Source organism: Thamnophis elegans, chromosome 13 (genome assembly GCF_009769535.1).
Source record: "Thamnophis elegans isolate rThaEle1 chromosome 13, rThaEle1.pri, whole genome shotgun sequence".
In the NCBI taxonomy this organism is placed as follows: domain Eukaryota; kingdom Metazoa; phylum Chordata; class Lepidosauria; order Squamata; family Colubridae; genus Thamnophis; species Thamnophis elegans.
Window position 1 is genome coordinate 24,165,738 of NC_045553.1, and position 12,282 is coordinate 24,178,019.

The window sequence follows — 12,282 nt, forward strand, 5'->3', positions numbered from 1 at the left end:
CTCACAGGTTGCTTAGATCTGACCCGCAGGGCTACCCTGGAAACAGTGAAGGTCGGCCCGCAGTGCCTCTGCCAGTGAAAATGGAGCTTGTGAGGGCTGGCAGCGGCCCTCTCGAGCCCCGTTTTCACCGGAAGAGGGTTGCAGGAGGCCAACACAGCAGAAAACGGAGCTCAGGAGCCCATTTTCACTGGCAGAGCACTTGGGCCACCACAGGCGCCCCTGACATGAGTGATGTTGAGCTGACCATGTCCACCCTGTCCACGCCCACCATGCCTCCCCCCAAGGTCAAACACAGCCCTGATACAGCCCTCAATGAAATCGAGTTTGACACCCCTAAAGGTTGAATCCTGGCAACCAGACCAATCTTTGTTAATCTGAGGCATTTCAGTGCTCATCCAAGCAGCTCCTTCAGTCAGAGCTAACTTAGTTAGATAGAGAGTCAACGAGTTGTTGAAATGTACCAACTCTTGCTACACCAACGTCAGGGGTTTCTCCCCCCAATGTAGTCTGATATGTAATGAAGACTCCATCATCCAGGCCACAGGGGTGTAAAGCAGTGGTGGGATTCAAAATTTTACTACTGGTTCTGTGGGCATGGTGTGGCTTGATGGGCATGGCAGGGGAAGCATACTGTAAAATCTCCATTTCCACCCCACCCCCCCTAACCTGCTTTCCAGCTTCGTTCCCCTGTGCAGGGCAACAGAAGAAGACCCAGTTGATCAGCTGGGACTTGGGAGGGCAGAGAATAGATGGGTCGGGGCCAGCCAGAGGTGGTATTTGCCGGTTTTCTGAACTACTCAAAATTTCCGCTTCTGGTTCGCCACAACTGGTCAAAACTGGCTGAATATCATCTCTGGTCTAAAGGTTGAATCATGGTAACTGGGCCAAACTTTGTTAATCTGAGACAATTGATAGTTAATTTTTGCTCTGAGTGATGAAGTTACTTGGAGGAGCAATGAAAGACTCCTTTGGCCTGGATGATGGCGTCTTCATTGACATATTGTGGCGGGCCACAACACTTAGTACATTGAATTTGACATTGAATTACTACCTGTGTTTCTTCGCAGCCATTTTGAAGCTGTCTCCTTTCTTTTTGCTTTTCTTTTCCGACCTTTCAACAGACGGCTTCAAAAATTACCCATATTGGCAGCTGTTTATCCTGTGCAATCTCAGAAAATAATTTGCTTTCTTTCCAACCAGTTATTCTTCAGGCATCTTTAGATGGTCCCTGCAGCTGGATGGGATGCTGCAGTGGCTAAATGTAAAAATTAATGTTCTGAGACCTGGAGATTAAATTCTGTGCCGAGAATTTCCCAGGCAGATAATATGCAAACCTGCTTCTGATAGGCAAATCACAAGATTGTTGATTGGTAGAAAACCTGAACGGTGGCCAAACTGAAATGAAAGAAAGTTCAGAAGAAAATGAAATGGGAAGTAAAAATCAGCACAAATCCCCAAACCGACCACTTTTCATGGATGAAACTTCACACCACATATTTGCGGGTTCTTTGGTTGGTTTCACATGCATGTTCTATTGTACCATATCCATTTTTACTATTTAATTTAGTTTGTGGGAGGGAAGACCTCATTTAGTAAGCCCATAAACCAATGTTTTTCATCCTTGATAGGTTCAAGCTAAGATGGGTGGACTTCAACTCCCAGAATTCCCCAGTCAAGGTGCGGCCCATCTGGGTGTTATGTGCTGCTTCAGGAACCTCTGGAGTCGGACATCAGCGAGGCAGAGGAACAGGGGAAGCCTGTTCCCAGTGCGCTCATGCGCAGAACTGCCAGAAGGCAAGAATAGTTAAAACAAAAGGGAGAACTTGGGAGTAGGGCTTGGAGGTGATTGGCCCCTCCCATAAGACATAAAGGAGGAGCAAAGGCATGTGAGCCTTTGCAGGAAGCAACTCTGTTCATGCTGGTCGGTTTACATTCTGAAGGTCTGTTTTGACTCTGTGCTCCATGTGGCCTTGCCAAGCTAATTGCCAATTAAGTCTTTGGCAGCATTTCAAGGAAGATAGAGGTAGGTGTTTATCAGCCTTATCTTGAAAGACTTTGGCAGCCTACTGTAGGACTCTTTACAACTATTTTGGACTCATTACGGACTGTGAATAAACATAATTCACAGCCTTTGAAATAAAGAGGGTTTTGGGGATTAAGCATGTGCTTTTTACTGTATCAGGAAGCCTAGGTCAGAACAAAACTTATGGTATGCGTACCTGGGGGCTGTCACTAACTGCACCTGAGAACAACCAAAAAAATGGCCAAAATGCCCCCTAAAAAGATTGTTTTGGGGCTGTTTCCTGGGCCCTTTTCAGGTCATTTTCCAGGCTGTTTTTCAGACTGTTTTCGGCCCAAAAGATGGCCTGAATAACACCCCCCAAAACAGCCAATACTGGCCCAAAAACAAACATGCATGTGCCAGCCAGGTGATCTTTGGGTTTCCAGCCCTCGGGTGCATGCACATGCACACACATGCATGAACGTTCCGGTTTGGCCATTCAGTGCCGAAAAGGTTTGCCATCACTGGTATAGGGTCTCCTGCTTGAACAGTGGGTTGGACTAGAAGACCTCCAAGGTCCCTTCCAATTCTGTTATTCTGTTAAAAGACTGATCTAAGTATTCAGCCCCAAGGAGAATTAATATCACCGGGGCACATATAACGGAAAGTCAGGGTTGGACTCAGCAGGAGTTCAACGGGCTGCCATCTTGGCTTTTTTCCACCTCCCTATGGCCCTGCCCTACAATAAAATTAGTTATCCCCTTAAATACCTTGTGCATTGCTCCAAAACCTTCATAGTAGAATTTATTGCTACTCTACGCAGTTTATCTTATTATCTTCTCCAAAGATCCCTTGCAATTGTCTTGAGATTGCTAAATCTTTTAGTTTCATATAACACTGATTTAAGGGAGCCATTTCCTTTTTTATTTCTTAGTGTAAAGAAACCGGCCCTCTAATACAAGGATGATGAGGGGACTGGAGGCTAAAACATACAAAGAATGGTTGCAGGGCATGGCTAGTCTAGGGAACAGAAGGACCAGGGGAGACATGATAGCAGTCTTCCAATATTTGAGGGGCTGTCCCAGAGAGGAGAAAGGGGTCAAGCTATTTTCCAAAGCATCTTAAGACCAGACAAGGAAGAATGGATGGAAACTGAACAAGGAGAGATTCAACCCAGAAATAAGGAGGAACTTTCTGATAGTGAGAACAAATAACCAATGGAATGGCTTGCCTTCAGAAGTTGTGGATGATCCATCCCTGGAGGCTTTTAAGAGGAGACTGGACAGTCATTTCTATGAAATGGTGTAGGGTCTCCTGCTTGAGCAGGGGTTTGAACTAGAACCAGAAAGTGGATTGGAGACTAAATATATATTAAGTATGGTTACAGGAACTGGGCATGGCTAGTCTAGTGAAGAGAAGGACCAGGGGAGACATGATAGCAGTGTTCCAGTATTTGAGGGGCTGCCCCAGAGAGGAAGAGGTCAAGTTATTTTCCAAAGCACCTGAAGGCCAGACAAGGAATAATGGATGGAAACTGATCCAGGAGAGATTCAACCTGGAAATAAGGAGAAATTTCCTGACAGTGAGAACAATCAACCCATGGGACAGAAGTTGCTTTTGGAAGTTGTGAGAGCTTCATCACTGGAGGTTTTCAAGAAGAGACTGGACTGTGTCAGAAATGGTGCAGGGTCTCCTGCTTCAGTGGGGGGTTGGACTGGATGACCTAGAAGGTCCCTTCCAATTTTGTTATTGTGTTTTCTATGTTCTAATACAGTATTATACAAAATTTACTTTTTCTTCACAACTTCATTTTTCAGAAACATTGCTCAATAAATCCTAGGTCTGGGGAGAATTGCCTGTTGCTAAACATTATTGATGGTAAACAAATTCGCTTAGAATAATTCCACTACCAGTGCACAAAAATCTACTTTTCCCTTTCCTTCCCCTCTAAGAAGAAAAACTCTCAAGATTGTTGTAAGTTTTAAACAGTTTTTAAAAGAATGGTAAAACAATGAGTCAGCTAGTTAATCTAAGTTTCAATTAAAAGACACAGAGGCTGTATATCTAATTACATTATTCCACAGCTATGACTTCATTATACCTGATGTTCTTTCTACAAATAGGTCCTTAGCGTGTGAAAAATATAAATGAATCTTCTGCATTCTCCAATAGGTGTTGCAATTTTCTGAATTTAGAATCCTTTTGCGTTTGTCTGTCCCAGTTATCTCCTCAGATGGATTTGACTTGGTGATACATTCATGCTGCTTAAATAATTCCTGATTCGGAGGAATTAAATAGATATATATTTAGTCTTTTCCCCCCTGCAGCTGGTTGAAATAGATACCGTTGCCTTCTATCCAGTCCACAATTTAATCACTCTATATTGTTGCCATGTGATAAATTATCAACTTTTGTACTTCACTGCGGATCACAGCAACTGAAACCCCCTTGTGGGTTTAAACAACATAAATAAACTCTCAATTTCCCCTCCAGCTATTCATAAATCTGGAAGGATATAAATAATCCAGCAATCCTGAGTGCCTAGAACGTCACAATTCAGCTGATTTTCAGACTGCTATCTGAAGTGTATTCTTTTTCTTGTGCCCTATCCGTCATTGGACTTTGCAATTATGTTGACAATCCTATTTTTATCGACAGAAAAAGCGCTGCTGAGTTTTGTCCCAACCGGTCCCGTAGATTTTGAAGCCATGATGTTCTTCTTCTGCCTGGACCTCATTTGCCTTCAGTCTTTCCCTGGAGGATGAAGTGAAGGATGCCGTATTTTTCCAGGTGTCGCATCATATGTCCAAAATATTCTAACTTTTGCTTTCTTATGGCTTTGATGATTTCCCTTGGCTTTCCCAGGCGGCTTATCCCCTCCTTATTTCTGATTTTGTCGACCCAATTTCTAAGTAACAGCCACCTGTCAATCCACATTTCAAATGCTTCTAGTCCCTTCCAGTGACTTTCGGTCTGAGACCAACTCTTCACTCCGTAGAGCAGGATAGAAAAGATGTAATGTCTGACAAGCCTCATTTTCAATCTTAGGCTTATGTCGTGACTGCAGAAGACCTTTTTCATCTTGAAGAATGCGGTTTGAGCTTTCTCTATCGTCTTTACTTCTGAAGACCTCTGATCTAAGTGGAGAGATTGCAGAGGAAGGGATTACAAGAGAGTTAAGTTATGCTGTCTGGAGAATTCCGGGAGTGAAGTACACAAGTCTTAAAGTTTGAAGACCTCTGATCTAAGTGGAGAGATTGCAGAGGAAGGGATTACAAGAGAGTAAATTATGCCAGCTGGGGAATTCTGGGAGTTGAAGTCCACAAGTCTTAAAGTTTGAAGATCTCTGATCTAAGTGGAGAGATTGCGGAGGAAGGGATTACAAGAGAGTAAATTATGCTGGCTGGAAAATTCTGGGAGTTGAAGTCCACAGGTCTTAAAATTGCCAAGTTTGAAGACCTCTGCTCTAGATGTTCGCAATTCATCTGATTTTTAGATGTGAAGTGTATTTCCACTCACAAATCTAAAAGCAGGAACCCAAGCACTGCTAACAATCACGAGTTCATCCGTGCATTTGTTGGTAGGTTACTCTAAAATCACAAGATGCTACTAAAGAAAATAGCTGATTCCAAATATAACTCACTCTCCACTTATTATTGACCCTATCTTAATTTCTTATCTGTCCCTCACAAAGTGAATATAAAGGAGAACTAATAGCTTATCAACCAAGTCAATAAGCGTTACTCTAGGGCAGGGGTCAGCAAACTGTGGTTCTGGAGCCACATGTGGCTCTTTCCTCCCTCTGCTGCAGCTCCGTCACCGGTCGGCACCACAATTTTGAGAGGAGCTTCCGGTGGGTGGGGGGAGAGAAGCACAGTGCGCCAGGAGAAGACTCTATGGCAAGGGGAGGGTTTTCCAGTTGTCTCCACAATTGATAGGGCTTTTGGTTATGACAGGTAGAGGAAAAAGTACGCCATGCTGGTGGGGGAATTGAACTTCTGGTCAGCTCCAGAATTGAACAGGGGGCTTCCAGTTAGGCCCTTTGTGGCTCCTGGTGTTTTCCTTTCCGTGGGAAATGGGTCCAAATGGCTCTTTGAGTGTTTAATTTTGCCAACCACTGGTCTAGGGCCATGATGGAGAACCTATGGCACGCATGCCACAGGTTGCGCGCAGAGACCTCTCTGCGGGCATGTGAGCTCTCACTTCAGCTCAGCTCCTTGCGCATGTGCGCACGCCTCCTGCTAGCCGACTGATTTTTGGGTCTCTGCTGTCTATGCGTGGTCCCAGGGTGCATGTGGGAGATGTGTGTGCATGCATGGGGGGTGGAGGTGGGCGGTCATCTATGCATATGCAGGGGATGGGGGAACATGGGGGGTGCTTTTTGGTCGCAGGAGGCTGCAGGGAGGCTTGCTAGACACAAAACAAGGGACGTGTGTGTGTGTTGATATGCGCATGTGCGGTGGGTGGGGGAGCACGGAGAGTCATGCACACCTGCACAGTGGCAGGGGCACACATTTCATTATGGATGTGGGCACACATGTGCACTTTTGGCAGGTGGTGACAAAAAGATTAGCCATCCCTGATGCACACTAGTGCATCAGCTTACAAATTACAGTTTACAAGCTTACATCAGCTGGCAGCTATTAAATCCTCATTACCTGACACTCCTTCCATTTAAAGATGCCAACTGATGTAAGATTGTAAACTATCATTTGTAAGCTAACATGTAACCTAAGAATAAAAATAAAGCTAGTGTTCTTAGGGTGCTTCCTGTCTGGACCACCTCACAAAACTGACAATTGTGTGACTAAACCATCATCTCTTTGTTTACATGTCTCCCTTATGATTATGGCGGCCACCTTGTCTTTATTTGACTCCCCCTTGAGGACTTTTCCAGTTCAGCACAGAGAACCACAATTTTTCTGTTCAATTTTCTTTCCACTCAAAAAGAGACTTCTAATGACATTTTAAGAAAATGAAATAATTTTCAATTATCTACACATCTCCTTCCTTTATGATCCCATCTGTAATTTATGTTAAAGAATGGGCTCGAAAAATGCTTTTCAAAACCATAAAGAAAGATTTTTTTGTTGTTGTTGAATAAGATTTTTTAATTCTATCCCTGGTGCGGGAATGTATTGCAGTAATGTTTGTCTTATGTTAAATTGATGTAACATATATTTAAATTTATTGCTGTCCCTTTCCCTGAACATTTACTGCATCCCCATCTGTTAAGTTCATCCTTTTTTCCTAGTACATGAGAATTTAAAGCTTATGACTGTTTTCATGTTGAAAATTCAACTCCTAATTATCCTGCTGACATTTTGCTATCTTCAAATATTAAACTTCCTGCCTGATGAATTCCTGTAGTTCTATAAAATAAAAAGGTTGGCTTGGCTTAATTGATGTTAATTGTTCTGTTCTCAGAAGATGAAATAATATATCTTATTTCACCTTATGAGAATACAACAGTTAACATCTCCCTCTCTCTCTGTCTCTCTCTTTCTCTCTGTCTCTGTCTCAGTCTTTCTCTGTGTGTCTCTGTCTCTCTGTCTCTCTCTATCTCTGGATTTTTGTCTCTCTCTGTCTCTCTGTCTGTCTCTGTCTCTCTCTGTCTCTGTCTCTCTCTCTTTCTCTGTCTCAGTCTTTCCCTCTCTCTCTCTCTTTGTCTCTCTGTCTCTCTGTCTGTCACTCTTTGTCTCTGTCTCTCTCTTTCTCTCTCTGTCTCAGTCTTTCTGTCTCTCTCTTTTTCTGTCTCTCTCTTTGTCTCTCTGTCTCTCTATCTGTCACTCTCTGTCTCTGTCTCTCTCTTTCTCTTTCTCTGTCTCAGTCTTTCTGTCTCTCTCTTTTTCTGTCTCTCTCTCTCTGTGTCTCTGTCTCTATCTCTGTCTCTCTCTCTCTCTCTCTGTCTCTCTTTTTCTCTGTCTCTGTCTCTCTCTCTCTGTCTCTCTCTGTCTTTCTCTCTGTGTCTCTCTGTGTCTCTCTCTCTCTCTCTGTCTCTGTCTCTCTCCTATTTAATAGGGAGTTCAACTCTTTTCCAGTCAAACCTCAGCCGACAATGAAGAGGTTATCTACTTGCATAGAATATGCTTTTGAACTGATAGATGAACAGAAGCTGAGGTGAGTGACAGGAGCCCACTGTGCAACACAGTGTGAACACTGGAGCTGAGGCCAACTCCAGCATCATTAAGCCACTGGGCCACCACCCCTATTATTTCTGTGAAGTAAATTGGACTGTACAGGGAAGCGTCTGGCCCAGAGTCACCCATAATTGAGGGTTGAGGTTGAATCTGAACTTCCTTGGTTATAAAGTCTATGGAGATTCTCAGTTCTCCAGGTCATGGTTGTCCCAAAGGTGGTTTTTGAAGGAGCAACGGGACTTTCTGGTTATTCTTTGAAGAAGTTTCGCTTCTCCTCCAAGAAGCTTCTTCAGCTCTGATTGGATGGTGGGAAATGGAAGGATTTATATTCCTTGCAGACAGCTGGTCATTTGTATCCTTTTAGAGGGTCCTTGAAGCACTTGGAGATTTATTTGTGTCCTCAGGGTCACCTGAGTGGTGCGAATGGTTCCTGCAGTCTGCAATTTTTCCCCTCTGGAAATCCATTTCTACTCCCACATCATTGAAAGGGTGTTCATCCAAAATTGTGTAGCTAAAGGTCTGTAGAGATCAGTGGTGGGTTTCAAAAATTGTTCGAACCTACTCTGTGGGTGTGGCCTCCTTTGTGGGAGTGGCTTGCCACCCATGTGACCGGATGAGAGTGGCTTGCCGCCCATGTGACCGGATATGAAGATGCCGACGACACTTGTCAGAACCACCTTAAATTACCTCACACACAGAACTGGCATGCATAAGAATATGATATAAACTTGTTTTTTAAAAGGCATCTTTGGTTTGCGTTAAAACAACTTCAACACACGCAATGTTCTGATTGCACCACAAACGCAGTAGTCATCCTTACCTTTTACAGAGGCACTGAGTTTTATAAATATGAGCATGATAGTGTAGAATAATCATATCCAAGGACCAGTGATGGGTTTCAAAATTTTTTGGAACCTCTTCTGTAGGTGTGGCCTGCTTTCCGGGTCCACTGGTGGAACCTCTTCTAACCGGTTCGGTAGATTTGATGAACCGGTTCTACCGAATAGGTGCGAACTGGTAGGAACCCACCTCTGGTAGAGATCCTCAGTCCTCCAGGTCATGGTTGTCCCAAAGGTGCTTTTTTCAGGAGGCAACTGGACTTTTTTGTTTTTCCTTTGGAAGATCTTTTGCTTCTCATCCAAGAAACTTCACTTCAAAGAAATGAAACGTCTTCAAAGAAAAAGAAAAACCAGAAAGTGTGTCTCTGAAAAAAAAGCACCTTTGCAACCTTGGTTCTAATAGATGGCCTGACCCATCACTACACCACATGGGTTCACGCAAGACGACCACTTGGTAAGATACTACGATAGCACTTGGTTATCAAATGCTGCATAATTTATTGGGAACATATACGCGAGACCAGCTTATTTATCTGAATGCGGAGTTTCCTTTTATAGAATGCAACAATCTGTCGGTTGTGTTTTGTACATTAATCCATCAGGTGGCAGCAGAAGGCTATCAGTTTTCTTAACTTCGTAAGTCTTTAGTTGGGACAGAGTATCTACAACCCCCCCCTACAAGATTTTTAACAACAACAACAACAACAAAAACAGATGACAAATGGATAAACTTCTTTGGGCAGCTGAACGACTGACTCAGTGGGGGAGTGTTTTTTGAAAAAGCTGCTTGTTTGACCTTAAAAGAGATTAAAGTTACTAAAATGGCTGCAGAGTGATAGCAAAAGATTATTATTATTATAGTTATTTTTTACAGTGGCATCGAAGTAGATCCGTATTTACTTCTCCAAATTACCAGAGTAGCACTGGCCCGTGACAAGTGACAGTCTTTCCCCAAATCTCATAAATCACAATCCTTTTCTGCCCCTCATTTTTAATGAGAGATTCCTTGTTCACTTTATTTTTATTACTGTCAATGTCTACGTCGGTTCAAACCTGTCCAAGTTAATCCCTGCGTGTCTGAGTGGGATGAATTGACTTTGGTGTCAGCTGCAGGCAGGCTAGCCCAATCTGCGCCATTGGCATTCATGCATAGGGAAACAGGTGGCGGTCCAGAACTAGGCTTCACAAAATCACGAAGCAGACTCCTTGTCCCGACAAAATTCCTTTTTAGGAAGCTAATGTGAATTCCTCTCATTCACATCCAGCAAAGTCCCAGCAAACAGTCTTTCAAGGGTGGATTTACAACCACAGACCTTATCAGGCTTGGAGAGCTGCCAGGCCGATATCTTTGCCACGCTGTACAAGAAAATAATTGGCAAGGAATCTGAGAGTCACAAACAAATCTTCACACTAATTAAGCGAACTAATTGTCTCTTGCAAACTCCATTCCATTTTCGCTCTTCTTCTTTCCCTATGGATGGGTCCATTCACCATCCAGCTGTGCCTTTACTCCAGTGGTGAAATTCAAATTTTTTTCTGTGGGTGTGGCTTGCTGGGCGTGGCAGGGGAAGGATAGTGCAAAATCTCCATTTCCCCCTCACTCTGGGGCCAGCCAGAGGTGATATTTGCAGGTTCTCCCAACTCCTCAAAATTTCTGCTACCGGTTCTCCAGAACCTGTCAGAACCTGCTGGATTTCACACCTGCTTTATTCCCAAGTCGGCCCTTGTTTCTTAGCTGTTTCCTTCTCCTGACAGCTCTGTGCATGCACACACTGGGGACAGGCTCCAGCTGTTCCTCTGCCCCACTGATCTCCGACTCTGAAGGCAGCTGATAATTGTTGGACGGCCCTGGCCCCCTCTCTGCCTCCGACACAGAGCCCTTGTCAGAGCCTTCTCCAGACTCCAGGACTGGCCCATCTTCCTCCCCAACCTCTTCTAGTCCAGCCTCCTGCTCAATCAGGAGAACCTATATTATTTCATATAAGTGACTGTCTAGACTCTTCTTAAAAACCTTCAGCGTTGGAGCGCCCACAATTTCTGGTGACAGGCTGTTCCACTGGTTAATTGTCCTCACTGTTAGGAAGTTTCTTCTTAATTCCAGGTTGCTTTTCTCCTTGGTTAGTTTCCATCCATTGTTTCTTGCCCTGCCCTCTGGCTCTTTGGAGAATAATTTGACCCCCTCTTCTTTGTGGCAGCCCCTCAAATACTAGAATACTGCTATCATGTCGCCCCTAATTCTTCTTTTTTTAAGGTTATCCAAACCCAAATCCTGCAGTCCAGGGTTGGGTTCCTGAACCGGTTAGCCCCGGTTAGTACTGGTTCGCTGCGCATGTGCTTTCTCAGCAGTCAGCAGAAATAGCCTGCAGTACTGCATTCTAACCACTGCACCACCACGGCTCATAAAATCATAGAATCCTGTGGCTGGAAGGGGCCTTGGAGGTCTTCTAGTCCAGCCCCCTGTTCAAGGCAGGAGTCCTTCTACCATCTCAGACAAATGGCTGTTCAGTCTCTTTCCTGGGATCACACAAGTGCGCCTTTCCTGCCGAATTCCTTCTCTTTCTCTCCTCCCTTTTTTTGCATAGGGAAATATCAGAGGGAAGAGGTGATTTACCTTTGCAGGAGCTCGAGTGAGAGAAACAGTGATTTTATTTGACCTTTGTTTTCAACCTTTGAAATTAGCAGAAGTGAAGACAAGCCAGATTGCTTCTCAGCTGTTTCTTAAGTTTGGGACATGTGTGCAGAAGGTAGACTTGCCCTAAGAAAAGAGGGATCGGAATATCAGGTTCCGCCCTTCCTGCATTTCATCACAATGTACAAAAGAGCATTGTTTAGTTTGGGCCAGCTCAAAGATATTTCAGTGCCTGGACTGGAAAATGGGAGGATTGTCTTCCCACTGAGGCTTCCCGAGAGCCTGAAGCAAACTCCTGGTCCCAACAAAAACCCCTTTTATTACTTGTCTGTGAATTCTGCTCATTCACATCCAGCAAAGTCTTTCAAGGGAGGATTTACAGTCACAGACCTTCTCTGGCTTGGACAGCTGTCAGGCCCATATCTAGAAAACTTGGCAAGGAGTCTTGGAGAGTCATGAACCAATGAAGCGAACAAATTGTCTCCTGCAAACTCCACTCCCCTTTCGCTCCTCTTTTATTTCCTCTGGGAGGGGCCATTCATTGTCTACCTGTGGCCTTACTCCCACTGTTCTTTAGCTGTTCCCTTCATCTGGCAACTCTGTACATGTGCACGCAGGGAACAGGCTCCAGCTGTTCGTCTGCCTCACTGATATCTGACTTTGAAGGCAGCT